Genomic DNA, 17566 nt, shown 5'->3' on the forward strand with positions numbered 1-17566 from the left:
TGTAATTGAAATAAATTAGGAATTAGTGTCACATCAGTATTTCAAATTAGCAATGGTTTTTCATGCAGCTGTAACATTTTTAGTGTTAATATTTGTTTTCTTTGCACAATAAAGAATTGCACTTCAGCTTATTGAATATAACAAGCAAACCATCAAAATATGTTTCTGTCAATTTTACACAGTGCCCCAACTTTTTGGGCACAGCAGTTTTAGGAATTTGAAGCATTTTCAAATTGAATGCTTTGAGAGCACATGACAATAAGCAAGACTACAAATGTGCAGTGGAGAACTATAAAAGTTCAGAGCATGAATTTTGTCAAACTGCCCCAGTCCATCTGGTGCCCAGCAGCTGAAAGATGCTGGTTTTGATAAACAAACTGACTTAGCTATGGAGACAGATACATCATTGGAGGACAGTGGAGTTCATACATTTATTAATGGAGCAGAAAGATGCAAATGTTTTTGTATCTTTACAATCAGTACAATCATTTTAATGCTGTTACGCCCATGGAAGTAATGGGAGATTAAACCTATAAATCATGAACTGGATCAAACTCGAGGAAGCAGTACTATAGGCTACATCAAATTCAGTCATTTTAATGCTAGACCGCAGGGCAAAGAAGACGTGTTTTTTTCTTAATGAAATAAGAAATTCCTCTACGCAGAAATCTGGACACTGTAAAACCACAGCAATACTGCTGTATGTTTGGATGTGTTTTTGAACAGCATGCTGTAAATTTCCAACTTTGTATGAGAGTGTAGGAGTCCAGTATCCATCTCTCCTGCAGTGTGCAGATCTCACCACAGCTCGCAGGTCCTCAGCTGGGGCTCAGTGTGATGTAACAGGAAGTAGTGGGTTGCTTTCCAACGTCAACCTGACAGACGCTTCAGCTGCGCTCATTCAACGCTGGAGAGCCGCTGTGTTTACTGCTCTGTGCCGAAATCGAGGACGAGTGACACATTGGGGATTGCCTTGATAGTATTTTCCAGCCCAGACCTCTACGCTACTGGCGGATTGTACTCTCTGGTAAGATGGAATCTGAATTACGAGCTGTTACTTTGCGTTCACTTTCAGCTGCAGTAACGCCGAGTAGAATTAATGGAAAGAGTTGACACTGCATTTGCTCATGTTGTGATTATCAAGGGGTCATTCCTGTGGTATCAGCGTGGATTACAGAGTCGCGTGCATTCACTGAAAAGGCGGTTGTATCCGGAGTCCATTAAACCGCAGTACTAAACGCCGGTGTTAGCATTAATAACAGAGTCCAGATAATCTGCGATGTCCTTCTGTTGGGAGCTTCATTAGATATTTCTTATTTCAAACTAGAAAATAGATTAAAACAACATTGTTTTTGTGGTTTTGGACTTTATGAGGCCATTAGACCGCTGTGCATAATCATGCATGATATAAAATAGTCTTATCATGTTCACAGAGATATTGGGCTTTTCTTAATGCGTTTTATGGAAATTTTATTCAAGATACGCCGAGGGATACACGAAGCTACCTCTGTATTCATACTGTAAAGGATGCGTAAAACAGTTTTAATGGTTAAAGCTACGCAGTATTCGCCTTCTTTTACTCACGGTTTAGGTTGGTATTGGAGATATTTCAGCATCAGTTTGTCTGCTTGGCTGACTCAGCTACAGTTGCTTACACAGTCACTGGTTCATCTATAATTCACAAAGCTCTCAGCCCGTCCTATGTAAATTAATCTCTACAAAACAATAAATGAAAGGGTCTTTTCTGACTGACTGAGCAGGAGAGCAACAGATTCAGCTCCATTCAGCTCAGAGGTTTTGATGAGGGGTGCTCACTGCCTGCTAAATCATCTGCAGGGTTACATAAGCGGCATATTTGGACATGCTGGAAGTTTGTGGGCTGGGCAGTAAAAATGATAAGGGTGGTGATGATGAGGATGGTGTGTAGGTGGAGGATGTGAAAGCGGTGGTCACCGTTGGCAGCGAATGCAGTATACAGTGCTGAAAGATGCAGGGAGGGGACAGCGCAGGGAGAGGAGTCACAGCCAAGTTTGTGGAGTTTTTCTGTCAACACGTCGAATTTGACAGAGTTGTGCTGCAAGCTGTATGCAGATTTCTCATAAAGTGTTGTCATGAAGTGTAAACACATAGCCTGGATAAGCCACAATTTGACTATTATCACCCAACGTAATGATTGAAGGGGAAATGACTGTGGTAAAGAGCCACATAAATTACACAAGTGTGCATTTAAGCTTGGGAGACTTGTCTCCAGTTTTCTACATCCAACAATAAATAATCTGAAATATATAATTATATTATCCCCTTCTATTTTTTGAATTGTTGAATTTGCTCCTGAATACGGTGGGAGAGACTGTACCTGGTGAATTACCACAACGTATCAAAACACCAGCATGTCAAAACATCTAAACACATTTCTCTTATTTCTTTTGATAGAATATATTTCACATGATCTAACAAACTACATTCTATCATGCTGCACAAATTCATCTGTAGTGTGTGGGTGGGATTCCATCAGGGTTAATTGACTGCTTTGCAACACAAAGGCCTCACAACTGTCAGTTCAGTCTGAATCCAACAATTGGCTACCAAAGCACATGAGCTCATGTCATAATTCAAACTGGTGAGAAACAAAGAAGAGTTTCACATGTATTAAAACCACTCGTGTGAAGAAAGTACTCATTTCATGTCCATTAATCACATATGAGGTCAATATTTTATAAAGATTTAACGCCATTACTGCAACAAAAGTGATCCGCCCATGACTGGGATTTTCCTCAAATGCTAAATTCCTCTGGAATCTTTTTGATATTTATAAGTGATTTTACCTTTGTAAGAGTTGCTTTGGCTATTATATGTTTGTACACACAAAAATCTCCTGCAGCCTTTCCATACTGAGCTGCATGCCAGCTTCTGCTTGTTACTATTGATGGCAAAACAATAGAGACCTTAACTAGTATTTTTTTTTATTATTTTAGACTGGTTATCTAATGATTATCTCCAAGTGCAAAAAAATAGATAATGGTACTTATTGGGGTAAAGCACGTCTGTTTATTTTGGATGGATATTTTTCGCTGTTTAGTTGATCATTGCAAGTACCAATAAAATGACAACTGTTGCTAAGACAGTCAATGTGTTGTATGAATATGATGCTTCGACTACATGAAATGCAAAGGATTATTACAGATTTTAAAATGAAATTGAACATGACTGCTTAAGAGTATGTAAACCAAACAGAACCAATAAACCAAACAGAACCTCATACAGCTTTTTTTTATCTGTACTGTCCATGCATGTCATCAGACAGGACAAAGCCCAAGCTCCCAGTTGGCTGCGCCTTGAAATGAGTCTTTGGGGCTTTTTCTTTCATTGACATCTTCCAATAGCTCAAGCCTTCGCTACATACACGAGCTAATGCTGCAGTGAGACAGTCATGATGCAACCTGTCAGATCCAACCCCAAAACTATCATGCTGAGTGTTTACAGCTTGAGTCCAGGAAACTGCTTTAAAAAGTGTGTGACACAAAGATCTTGGCAGCATAGCACTGAAAGCTTTCAGGATCTCCACGGTATGGTGGATGTGTTTGTAAAGTGATGGCATGGCTGGTTGTGCCAGAGGAATCTCACTCACACTGCGGCTGATACTGACAGACAAAAGCTGTGAGCTGCAGTGGGGTTAAATTCTTTTCATCAAAGAGGGTAATCTGTATCCTGGGTGTGGGAGAAGTTGTGATATTTAAAAGCCAGTGGTGGCGCTGCGGGGCGGTTTCGCATTTTGTGATTGCATGTGTTTATCGCAGTTTGAAGGATTTACCTCCAAACACTGCTGGCAAGAAGCCCCTGAGAGTGCAAAGGCCACCTGATTCACGGTCACAAGAGTTATGAAGATTCTGATGAAAGTCAACCTCTCATAAATCACAGAGGCCTGCTGGGCTTTTGTTGCCCGTGTCTTATTGATTTATCACCTTCGCTCCTTGTCTTGTTGTAAAAGCTTCCATGTGTATTTATTAATACTTGCCACCATTGATCTCTTAGTCTTCTCGCATCTTGAACCCTATGAAACAAACCCGAAGGACATAAGCCTGTTTGAATAAAGCAGCAACTTCAGTGTGATGAATAATGAAGCCAGTAACGGAGTGGAAAAAACTGCAGTTCCTTAACTGTCCACAGGAGTCCATATCAAAATGTCAATTTTTGCAGCTGAATAAACAATTTTTTACAGTCCACTGCAAAGAACACATTTTGTCTCAGTACCTCAGGTCTTTATTCTTAACAACTTTAAAAGGATTTTATTTTTATCACTTATTTTTTTAAGAGGGCTGAATGTTATGCATCATCTTGTTCTTTTTCTTTCGGCGTTTTTCTGTTTTTCTGTCAACGGGTGCCACAGCAGACTAATTTTCAATTTAGTGTTCCACAAGGTGATTTGGTCCAGTCTCTTTGTCAAATGCCCCTCCGGACACAAGCCTCCTCATTTATCCACGCTTGAGACTGGCACTAGTGAGACCACTGGCTTCTGACCTCTAGTGGCTGTGTAAGAAACTGGAGTTTAGTTGTTGCAGCTACTTTCCAGGATAGGCTTCTATCTCACTTATTTGCAGCGTTGGAGAGTAGTCCATAGTCATCGGCAAGACCATGTTTGTAATTTATAAACTGAATCAATTTATTAAGTGAAGAAGTAGAGACTCTTTGGTGTCATTGCATATTTTCACGTGGTGAATAACAGGTATACAACCTACAACCACAAAGAGAACTCAACAGAAATGTTCCTTTGATGGCTAGCTTTGATAAAAAGCTTTATTTTGCATCATGCATTGCTGACATTACTGTGTCACATGCAAGAAAAAGTGTTTAAAAATCATGATGCATTTGAAGATTTGTTCATCAATTACATGAATTGGCTTAAAACAGCATTTGTAGTTGTTGTCTTATCATGTTATAGATTAAAATGAATCTGAAGCATTTAAAGCTACTCCATCAAATAAAATAGTTAACATTAAAGATAAATATATGTGCACTGCTAATATTTCACTCAATGTCAGAAATCAGAGCTGTCCAAGAACTTTGTGATGTTGAACCTATTTTGTGGCCTCTGAAAGTGTTATCACCTTAAATAATATATTTCTGCCCATTTGCCTTCCCCAGACTGTTGTTATCACATTACACAAAAGCACAATGCTGTTTTTATTCCCCTGGTCTCAGTGGCTCCCCTAAGGTCCTGGATTCAGTTTCAGGGCTGTGAAACCTATGAGGTGATTTTTTTTCCACTCATGATTCATGGAGGGTCATTTTTCTCTGCTTGAATCTCAGCACACAAGGTGCTTGATGAGGCCTGGCACGCTTTGAGATGCTTCATACGAGGAGCTGTATATAGCTGGGTGAGCTGCAGTACTTTGTGCAGGACAGTGTGGAGAGGCTATGCGGTTTCTAAGGGTGTTCCATGTTTTTGAGAGCCAAACAAACTGTCGGTGACACAGGCTCCCTGATTTACAGTGTGTGGGAGGGGGCCTCTGGCATATGGAAGAGAGGAAATGGTCCCCTGAAAGCTCTGAGTGTCTTTGTCTTCCAAAGGTGAACACGCAGTACTGGATAGTCTTCACATTGTGTTCACATGTTTAAAACCTCTATGCTGGAGAAAAAAGACTAGCATAGCTTCTCTTTTTATTGTTTTGTTTTTATTTTCATGCACAGTGGCTCTGAAAGCTCATTTCACTGCTTCAGTGTATTCTTCCGTCGCACATTTTCTGCTGTGATGAGCAAATGTGTGCTGCAAACATCTCTGTTGAATTTCCAATTAGTTAAGTTACTCTACTGTGAAAATGGGACTATTATTATTGTCAAACTCAAGCTGCCGTAAGCTGTGCCAAAATCCTCTCCATATGATCATAGTTAATTGTTTTCTAAAGTTAATTAAAGTGCCAGATTATTTTGTGCCAGATGAAATAAGAACACATTGGGCTATTGTCTGTGCTCTTCGTGCCATGGCTGCATAACTCAGATGTTTAACTCATTTTGGATGGTGTGAGGGTGTCACTCTTGCAAATGGTTGTATTTGCATGTTGACAATTTATTTAATTTGCCTTGACACAATCTGAGAAAAAAGAATAAAACAAACATATAAGTCAAGTTGAAGTTGCACGCATTTCTACTACAGCATACATCTCCCCTGCAAATTAACTGGAGGTCTGTGACTTTTACACATTTTCATAAGAGCTCACTTAGTGTTTGCAGCTGAATGTTTTTGTGACACAAACCCAGGGCATACCAAGCAACTTGAGCCTGTTAGTCATGACGTGAATAGCTCTCTTGGAGGTCAAGTCTAGGGCCCACAGCAGGCACATGGAGGTTTCCTCGGGAGGCAGTCTTTTAACAGCAGTAAATTTGACCGCGCTCCAGGGTTATTTTAGTCGTGGCAATTCCAGAAGGGAACCTCTCATATCAGTCCCGGAAGACCCTGAGTGTCCTCTGCGGTCTGACCAGTGCAGCCAGAAAATATGCTTTCACCAAAAAGAATTCAAATAGAAATTTTATCATCTATGTAGAAGACTATCTGATTGCTCTTTTGTTCAAGTTCAAGGTTCAGATCAGTGCTTGAATGGAAGTTGAAATTAGTACTCAATCCAAAAAACGTTAATCAGGTATGATGATAAATGGTTAATCATATCACTTATTTTTTTAAGCAGGTGTCCAAATGTTTCCTGGTTCCAGCCCCATAAAAGTCATGTTCAAAGTCACCTAAAGCTCCTTTGCCCCCCATTCAGATGCTCCATTTTGGGGGTGGGAGAAAGAATAAAAAATCGCTATATCAGGATATTTTTGTTTGTCAATATCAAAATTGGGATTCTTTTTCAAAAATAGAGTTTTTTAGGATTCTAATTCTTCATTTAAATCTTTGTTTATAAACTGGATCGGAAAAAAGTTACCACTTTTCTCTAGCAGAGGGTGAAAAGTTTCTCCCAGACTCACGTGATGTCTATTTTATGGGAAAACATGGCTCCTGATATAGTCTGTGGACATTATCATCATCATTTAACTTTTTCCTACGGTCTGGTGTTAAAAAAGCAAACTAAAAATCGCAATTCAAATCGAATCGGTACCCCAAATAATCATATTACAACCGAATCCCAAGATGACATTTCGTACCAGCCCTGTTGTCTTGACAATGTCTACATGTCTAAATGCATTTAGTTCCCTCCATATGATTGGCTAATCAGGTATAAGTGTAAATGAGCAGTTGATTTGAGTTTCTCTTTTCAAAAGAATCGTCAGATGGATCCATTTAAAAGTGATGATTTGTTTACCTGCCACAGAATGAGTATGGCAGAGATATTTAAATATTTGGATGAGCTGAACAAAAAATGGGGGAATAAACTTAAAGAAAGATGTTGTATTTAGGACAGTGAGAAAAAAAAGTTGTTTCAAGTGAGCTAAAGGATTTCTACTGACATACACATATAGGAGGATCCCTTTTCCTTCACCTAGCTGAGATATGGAAGATTACTGAAGCATCTATTAAGACTTATGGTCTTGAAATCCTCTTGAAGACTGTCTCTAAATCAAGTCAACAGCAATTGGTTTGAAGGTTAACACTCAGCAGTGTAACAGAATGGAACAAAAACCCCGCTGAGAAGCTCATGCGAAGCCACAGCTCATCAGTGGCCTTCCTGCCCTCAACAAAGGAAGTTGATTGACCTGTGAAAATGTGAATCTATGGGCCGCAAAGAGTTAGTGGACTTAGCCACACTTTCCCACCGGACTGAGCTGTATGCTCAAGTACAGCAGTGAGCATATGCCCAACTGGGTATGCTATTTTAATCACTGCCCGGAAGGTGTAGAGCTCCGTCAAAACATTTACATTAACACCAAGGAGAATCAGTGGCAGCTATGCAGGTGCAACACACCATGGAACCTGTTTTATTTTTAACCTGTGTATTTTTATCGAGGTATTTGTACTATTTTTTCCTATGCGTAGACTAGAGGCCTCTGGAATAAGATCCTTGTCCTACGGTAAGACCTTTAGCACTCTTAACCTGCTTATAACGTAACCAGAGAGGACCATGCTGTTTGCCATGTTTGTGTGCTGCTAAAATAATGATGATGCATGCTATCCGGCTCATTGAGTTGAAGGAGAAAAGTCTGTGCAACTGCGCCTTTTGACAAACAGCAGCACAATTACTCTATGGTTTGGAGACAGCGTTTTGTCTGTGGGGATTACATGAGAACATCCTTATTTTCCTCTAAAGTGTTTATATTTAGTTTGCAGAAAGTTAGCTTTAGCCTAGATTTACAGAATCAGCCTGCCTGTTTCTAAAGCTGACTGATTAACAGGACAAAGTGTAAAAACATCAAGTTGGCTTTAGACAGAGTTATGCGCCGGGCTTTTGTGAATAGTTGTTTTTGTTCTGTTGTTTAATTGGATTAAACAGCAAAAGGCATTACAATCCAGTGACCCTTGGAAGTTCTGGCAGGCAAAAAATTGTAACCTCATCTAGGCAGTGGGAAAACAAGTCACCCGCTTAACGCAAGTACAAATAACACCCACATGGTGTAAGAATACAAGTTTAGTAGAGCTTTTAATGTGCAAATGAAAGGAAAGTCTAAAAGTTCAACCAGCAAAAGTAAAACTGTAGCACTTGTGAATGTTTTGTGAGACTACAGTTGTAGCCAGCCAAATTGGAGCTAATATTGGGCACTTTATCTCAGGCTACCTCAAAAGGATCACAGACTAAATCTATGGGATGTCGAGATGATTAATGGAGTAGGAGAAAAGAAAACTAAGTTTGATTTCTTCTACTCTGCTTTCTCTCTAAATTAATGGGGGTGAGGGGTTATTGCTTTTTCCCCTTCTTCATTTTTAATATCTTTTTTTATATATTGATACAGCAATATATCATCATCCAGGTTGTTGGGATACAGTTTTTGTGCAGCTATAGAGATCAATATTTTATTTCATAAACAATACTGTGCAGCTCTGTACAGACACCCCCTTCAATATGACCCAATGTGCCTGCACTAATGACATCGATCCTGCACTTTTCCTTTACCTTGGGTCATATTGTTCTCTTCAGTTAATTTGATACTGTGATGTATCATTGTACAGCTGTGCTGCAATATTTCATTAAACAGCTTTAACAACTAATGCAAGGCTAGCTCTTTAGCTCTTTTTTCAGTCTTTTTGCTAAGCTAGGTTAACCAGCTCTCTGCTCCAGCACACATTTTTGGGTGATAGATTTCTTCTGGTTTAAATATCTGCAAGAAAATGATTCAGATTTCACCCCGCCTCCTCGGGGAAATGTTTGGAGTTCATTTGAAAGCTGGAAGAAGATGAAAGGTTTGGATCGACTATGGATAAAGCAGAGGAAATGAATCCTCACCGCAGTTTTATAGGGGAGACATTTTTAGCATTTCGGATAGTGGGACAATCATGAAGCAACAACACTCACAGCAGGTTTTGGTGCTCCATTTAGAGGACATAACTGTGTGATGTTAAGCAGCCATCCTTACACAATAACAAGCCATTTGTCTCCATCAGTGAGCTGTAACTGGTGTCCACTGTTTCTCTTTGATAAATCTGCTTTCACTGGCAGCTTTCCACACTGGTACTCTTCAGTGCATGAAATAGCTTTGGATTCTTTTGTGAGTCACCTACTGAAAGATCAGGCACTAAATATGTGGCTATGCAGGGATGCTATTAGCTGTTCAACTCTCACATTGAACAGGTAGACCTTATTCAGAGCTGTTGGATACAGAATGACTCACTTGTGTTTGTGAATTTTTATGGACACTTCAAAAAAGAGATTTCAAAATATTTTTGCTCATCTTTTCACATTTTTATGGAAACCCTGAAAGGTCATTATTAAATACATTTAATTCAAAGATTTCTCAAGCGGCAAGTAGATTTTTTTTCTTGAAGTATCAACTTATTTTTCCTTTCTTGAGAAATCAAATCTGGTTCATTTGCAGTCAATATGAAAATATTGGTGTAAAAAGATTACAGTACAAACTCCAACACTTAACTGCAATCAAATGCCTTCAAGCATATGTTTATTAAACAGCTCCCATGCTTAGCAGCATGTTTTATAAAGTTAATTGAAAACTAAAAAAAAATAAAAAATCGCTACAGTTTTCTACAGTAAATGAAGTTTTTCAAAATTTCTCTGTAACTGCAATAAAACTGGACAGAGTTGAGTTTGTGCTGCCTTTTACAGTTATGTAATGCAGTTGAACTAATTTTCTGTTTGGTTTTACATGACTGATTTTAAATGACCATATAGGGCTTCCATAGTGTAGACAGGGAGAAATTCTGTGCAGAAATACGTCTCAACACCGTTTTGAATGGGTTTCATACCGGCCATCCGATTAAATATGCTCCAAAATGCTAAATATCGGCCCCGATAAACGGCCCAGCCGGTAATCAATCTATCCCTACCCTCTACACATCTAAAAAAAGATATGAAAGTTCAAGGGTTATGAAAGTTCAAAGCCTCAAAGACAAATCTGCTGACCATAGAACATGACAGAATATTTGACATACATATTTAATGATGCAGTTAAACACAGGCTTCACTCAGTGCAAAGGGATAAAATCATAAAAATAGTTATTTTGACTGAAAACTGAGATATGCCTCGGTGATGGTCAAGGCTACTGGAGGGATAAAAAATAAGCGGTCATTTTTATTTGAAGATACAAACAGACAAGAACTTGATCCACACGCTTTGTCCATCCACCGTTCTAGCCTTTCACTCATTTCCCATGTACCTCAAGACTTTAAAGGGCACACCATGTTCTGCTCTAGCATGTGAACAAAATTGTGTGTGACAGAATCCTTCAATATTCATAAGTCCTGCGGATACTGGGCTGCATCATCCACTCTGTAAGTGCACACCCTTAGGGGCTTTGCTGACCACCTCCAATGCCTGGATGTAACATGGTAACCACCAGTGTAAGCCTCTCCTGTCTGCTGTGGGTGTGATACTGCAGCATTTCCCTCATTGAAGCACTATTGTTGTAAGCAGATCCATGTGCTTGCCCTGAGAACGTTGGCACGCTGGCAGTGAGGGCGTGAGTGCAATGACATGAATACTCAGGCATCTGGAGTGATTTCTGCTCTGAAACACATCCTCCCTCTCGCTGTGTTAATGCAAAGAATATTGCGTGCATCAGTCAGGGTGGGGGGAGGGGGTGTGAAGGGGTTTGGGGGGGGATTCAGAGTTGAGGAGGTCTTTTCATGCAACAAAGAGGACTCCTCCCTCACATCTGTGTGGGATTGTTATTGTTTTCTCTGACATCTGGATGTGCCCTTGGCAACTCAGAGGCTTGCATGAGGTCTGCTCTCATGTCCTGGGCCTTGGAAACATCTGAGCGCGAGATGTAGGGCTCTAATTCAGACGATTTTTCAGTCACATGGGAAAGATTACTTTAAATGTACAGCTGACCCCGTGGCTATATTTGGTTCTGTTGATTAAGGAAGGAAGCTCTGACAGGGCTATGTTTCCACGCTTATTCCTAAAAACCTTTTCTTTTTATTTCTCCATTTCACATGCGTAACATCTCAAGCAGACAGCTTTGGGGTTTTCTTAGAATTTCCTGCTCCATACATTCTTTTCTATCTTATTAGTCCAATCTTCAGCTTTCTTGTTCTCACAGAATGACAGCACAGTGGGAGACCGAGCGGACTGGAAACAGATCCCACTCTTTCCTCCCCCTTCCTGTCGAGACTTCCTTTTCAGAATCTCTGACAACTTTGTATTTTTGTCAAGTAAAGAACACCATGAGATCTTTTTTTTTTTCCTCAACATTATGTCTTCTGTCTCTTATAAATGCTTTGCAGACAATCCACTGGACACAGCACTTTTTTCTCATTAGTTTGACATTCACTTCCCCCTGCTCACCTCTCACTGTCTCCATTAAACCTTGTTATCAAGGTAACATGGTGTGAAAAAAAAACTGGATCACATGTTCCATACTTCTTTAGAGGGGAAACTGGTCTTGTGGTCGTCATAGGCAACATTTCATGTAACAGGCTGGTGAAAAACAGGTGCCATACATGATCACAGCCTGTGTTTTTCAAAGGCGATGAAACCATCTTTTATGTTTCCTTCATGGTGGCAGCCATTTTTCGGCACGAAGAAACCCACACAAGCAGATTCAGTGTACAGAGTGTTGAAATACCTCAGCAAGAGCATATTATGATACTGCCAAAAGGGAGGTGTACATTTTCATATCAGCACATTTTGTCCTGATCATCACATTTCTTCTCATATACAGTTTTATTCCAACTTGTTATGTCATATTTCAGTGGCTTACGTCATCAAATCAAGCCCGAACCAAACAAGCTAAAGATTTCATTTCTCCTCCATTTCTTCACCTCAGTTTCACATTTTCTCAGCTACTGAATCACTCACTGTGGGCTGGTGCTATTTATTACTGCACAATCAATGCTGGCTTTTTTCAGCAAACTTTCAAAGTTCTGATACTATTATATAAGGGCTAAGACACGGGATATTTAAACTGCTGCTTGGTAAAAAAAAAAAAAAAAAAAAAAAAAAGTGATAATAACAATAATAATAATAATAATAATAATAATAATAATAATAATAATAATAATAATAAAAATAAGTAAATAAATAGATAAATCAAAAGCAATAATTGAATAAATGAATGAAAAAAACACTGCTGTGTCACTGTGTTTTTATATATATATATATATATATATATATATATATATATATATATATATATATATATATATATATATATATATATATATATATATATATATATATATATGCATTATATACATATAAACATTGTATTTATTTATTTATTTATTTTTTTAGGGGGGGGGGGGGGGGGGGGGGGTGTTAACCCCCCCAAAAACTGCAACTGTGTGACAGTATGGCAGCTTTTTATCTCCAAAGTGGGTTTTATCACTTCCCTTCCTGTGGCGTACTTGTACTTTTCTTTCATTGCATCATGTATTTGTATCTTTTCTGTCTTCTCCATGCAGTTTCTTGAGCTGATATAACAGAGCAACTCAAACACCCTTCTCACGTTGTACTTTGTGATTCTTGCAACCTTGCTAACCTCTTACTCATCTGTAGCTGTTAAATAGTTTTGGAAAAATTATATAAAGCATATAGAGGTTCCTTTTCATGTGACACACTGAGGTAGTTTTTTCTGTAAACGTGTCTTGTGTAAATCACTGTCCTAATTATTATCCGTGGACATTTAGAACATGATTATGATTTACTGATACTTGCTGCCCCCTAAAAAAGCAACAACTGAATCAAGGGAGTACTGCCACTTATTTTTTTCCACTTCAAGCTCTGGTAAAGATTTTTTTTTTTTTAATCAGCTAAAAACTGTCTGCTCCAAACAAAATGACGCAGTCTTATTTCCTCTCAAAGTTTGATGTGTTCTGGAAAAAAAATCAATGTCCCAAACACATGTTCACGTAATTCTTGCCACACGACCCTGAACCAAAGGTTTCCTGACTCCCACTGTTGATCTGAATGGTAGAATATTCTGGGTCATCTGAATCACAAAGCACAACTGCACTTATTTCCAAGCTGAGTGTTCTTTTCTTGTCTCTTGTTTATATAAGACCCACACTGTTCTCCAGTGACCGTTATTTATCTGCTCAGGCTTTTAAGGGCTTATAAGACAATCGTGTAAACACTGCCGATTTACAGTGCAGGGTTTGTTTTCTGCTTTCTCACCTCATGCTGCTTAAAAGAATGCACAGGATCCTCTGAGAAGTCTTAGCCTGTGCAAGGATATTTTTATATTGTACAAGAAAAACCACTAGCACTATAAAAGAATGCTAAGTACTGTTCCTCACACTGGTTTATCTATCATGTGCAGTTAAGTACAGGGAATATATGTTTGAACACAGATCCGGTCTTATTTCCTGTCATGGCTACTCCATTTAAGTTGATTTCCTGTTGTACAGAGGGGCAGTAATGATACGATGTAGGCTTTCACCAGCCTAATGGACATCTGAATGCCACCGGGCAGAACCTAGCATGTGGGGCGCCAAACATCCTGTCAGGACAGAAGGATGTTTACAGCAGAGGCGCAGCACAACATCTCTCAGGGGCAGTGATAAGCACAGGCTGAGCCCTGGCACAGGGTGAGAACACAACAGCTGCTCTGCACAGGCCAGTTTTACCAGGTATCTTCTCTACAGGCTGAGTGACATAATAATGGGTGATGTCAGCTCTTGGGCAAAGTGTATATGACTAACCACTTGTGTGAAACACTCCGAGGCCCTACACATAATAGTGGACCACCCACAGTTAGCCCTAGTTGGTGGTTGGGTGGAGATGACCCAAACAGACCAACAACTAAGTGTTATGCCTTTGTAGTTGTTGATAAGCTCTGAGTTGGAAGCAGCAAAGGGTTGCAGTGTCAGTGGCTTTTGTTTTCAGGTGCTTGGATTTGTGGATGTATATTTATTTTTCATGACACTGCGGTATACTTTCACTACAGGCATGAATACAGACAGTGAACACTCCTTGGTTCAGCCTGTAATGCTAACAAGCAGCAGCACAAACATGGAAACTGTCTGAAAATCGATCTTCCTTGGTCAAACATTTGCTGGGTTATCTGTTACAGCAGCAGTGCTGTGGTGTGTTTACACTTTACAATAATGTGACACTCATTCAAACTCTGCAAACACAGTGGTCAGCTTAACAGTCGTTCAAGAAATGGGCTGTATTAGAGAGATCAAGTTATTTCAGAAAAAAAAGGAACATGACAATTCTGACTGCATGGTGTGTTTCAAGCCTTCTGGCCTACAATGCAGTGCTTATTACCTTCACCAAGGAGGTTATGTTTTTGGGAGCGTTTGTCTGTCTGTTTGTCTGTGAGCAACATAACTCAAAAAGTAACAAACAGATCATGATGAAATTTTCAGGAAATGTTCAAAATAGGATAAGGAAGAAGTGATTAAATTTTGGAGCTGATCAAGATCACCGTCTGGATCCAGCATTTTGTTAAAGGTTTTTTTTTGTCATTGTGAGATAGGGCCGTTTTCACCATATGTGTGTATAACTCCTCAATAAATGGTTGGATTGCTTTGCAAAAGAATACAAGACAAGGTCATGATAATTTCTGACAGATGTAAATGTACGATCCAGATCCTGGCAAGATTCTGGACACTAAGATCCGGAATATAAAATATGTACTGGGCTATCATAATTTTCAACACTGTCAGGTAACAAATTATCGTAAAAACCTGAAACTAACCAATTTATAGCAGAAAGTCTGCTGAAAGGGAGTGTAACATTAAAGTAGGACTCAAGTGTTGCGTGACAATCACAACATGCTTGGCGGACGTCTGCACTCTCACTTATAGTTGAGATGGCTAAACCACATGTCATCTGAGTTGTATAAACTTTGTATCAATGCTTTGATGTGTGGTGCAAACAGATTTCTAGGCCTTCACTAGTAGACTCAGGAGAGCTCTGAAAATATGTTTACGCCCCTTCTAATACAGATGCAGAAACAAAAATGAACAGAAAAAGAGTCTTGAGGTTGTGTTGCTTTCATCTTCATTTTCTCAGATTTTTCCTTGTATTTCCTACTTCTAAGTCCCTACTGTGCAATTCTTACATCAAGATTTACATCATTTTGACATACAGACCATCAGCATTTCATTACACCTTCAAAAGGAAGGTGTAAAACAAGTGTCATATATTGCACTATGGATAATGCATTTTGAACTATAATTTGAGTCTCCAGAAGAAACTGGGATATGCAGAGGGCAGGGAAGGATAATATAATCTTGTAAGATGTCCTTGTACACAGAAAGAAAAACAGGTTTAATTAAGAAGTGGCGCCACTGTGTACCAGAGCATACAACCACTTAAAACACCGTACAGGACAGAATCACCAAATGAATCATTTTTCCACTTTGTCCACAGGGGCTGTCAGAATCACATGAATACTTCAGTCCGACTTTTTTTTATTATTAACAAATCTAATTTTATCATTTTAAAATGTTTTACTGCTAAAATACTGATGGAGAAATGATCAAGTTGGTGGAAGTTAGAATTTTGATTGACTAGGCAATAGAAAACTCCAATATGACAACAGAGCTTTTGGGGGCAGCTGTTTGCAAACACGTTAATGAAAATAATGTAGCTTCCCTTCTGTATTGACTTTTTGAAACCCATCATAATGACTTTCAAAAGGCAGCACCTGGGTGTCATGTAGGTGAGATTAGCCATTTCATGATTAAAAAAAATAAAAAGTTATTTTTGTTGGAAATAAAAAAAGCCATGCTGGATGTTTTCCCATGTGACAAATACATTCCATTAAAATGGGAAAGGTCAGATTTTCCTCACCCCTGTCTTTAGGTTTAGTTTGGTAAAATGTTTTTTCCATGATCCGCAGGGAAAATTGTTAAACAAATCAGAGCTAATTTTAAGCAACCATTAAGTACTATTTAATGAGCACTCTGTGAAATATGTTCTGTTTTTCTACATGACCAGATATAGTCTGTACAGCAGCCTGCCTAGGTATGAAAAGCAGCCTTTGCCAAGAAACAGCTGGGGGACTTGGTAACAGAATTTTGTGTGTGTATCTGACAATCTGTGTTGGTGTGTTTGCGTCCAGCATATGTGACAGAGCAGCTGATCCTTTCCCAGCTGTTTCTAATTTGCACATCACCGTAATGTTTTACAACCCCACTTTCGGTAAGCCCTCCCCTCCTCCTCCCCTGTGTGATGCAGCTTTAGTTGCATAGAGACTTGAGGAGGCTTGTAAGAATGCACTGAGTCAAATCAAGCATCAGCTAACTCCAGGGACCAAAAATGGAGCTGGTCCAAACCATAGATAAAACTACACTTCCTCAAACAGCCACTTGCGGTTGGCTCAAAATGATGAAATACCCCTTTATGCAGCATTACCAATCAGTCATGTCTCTCTAGAAGCCATTGTCACACACTGTTTTTTTTTCCCACAAAATCCTCGCTATCTTTCTTTGATTGTCTAAGAGGATACTAAAAGCAGACTGGCGCTTCATTCAAATAGACAAACTGTGCAGTAACAAAGCACAAAGGGCTCTATGAGACAAGGTCTTTGGCAATGTCTTTACAATATTATTTAAACTTTGGTCCTAGATAATTTTTGGTGAAACCTGTTTTTGTTTGTCTTTCCTTTATGCAGATATACATCCCCAAAGCTCACAAACTGATTCCAGAATTTACTGATTCTACTGATTCTAACAATGTCAAGAGTAAAAAAAGACCTTCTTAAAACTTGAAAATCTAAAGATGCTTTCTTCTGCTCTAAGTGTGTAGACAACCTCAATTATGGACCTCTAAACACACAACCGGCTTTATTTTGCAATTGAAGGGGTATTTCTGTGCTTGAACATCTGCTCCTTGTGATTGTTTGCCTCATAAGTGCCTTCTACCATTTCCCCATGTGGTGTATGTTAATCTGTTCCATTTCACCAGTTTTAATTGGACTTACAAAGATGCAAACACACGTGATGACCCAGTTCCCTCTGGGGATGGGAAACATTATTAACTGTTGCATCGTGATGAGGTGTAATCT

The 17566-nt window shown here is 39.1% G+C and overlaps 1 protein-coding gene across 1 annotated transcript in view; it reads left to right on the top strand.

Annotated features, from left to right (window-relative positions):
* The first annotated feature begins 869 nt into the window (after positions 1-869).
* LOC141808566 (calcitonin gene-related peptide type 1 receptor) overlaps positions 870-17566 on the top strand; it is a 30810-nt gene continuing 14113 nt past the window's right edge. The window contains exon 1 of the mRNA XM_074695226.1: positions 870-1027. The gene's annotated coding sequence lies outside the window, so the exon portion shown is untranslated. The remainder of the gene's footprint in view (positions 1028-17566) is intronic.

Source organism: Halichoeres trimaculatus, unplaced genomic scaffold (genome assembly GCF_033239565.1).
Source record: "Halichoeres trimaculatus isolate MK-OKI-2021-1 unplaced genomic scaffold, fHalTri1.1 fHalTri1_scaffold_19, whole genome shotgun sequence".
Lineage (NCBI taxonomy): Eukaryota > Metazoa > Chordata > Actinopteri > Labriformes > Labridae > Halichoeres > Halichoeres trimaculatus.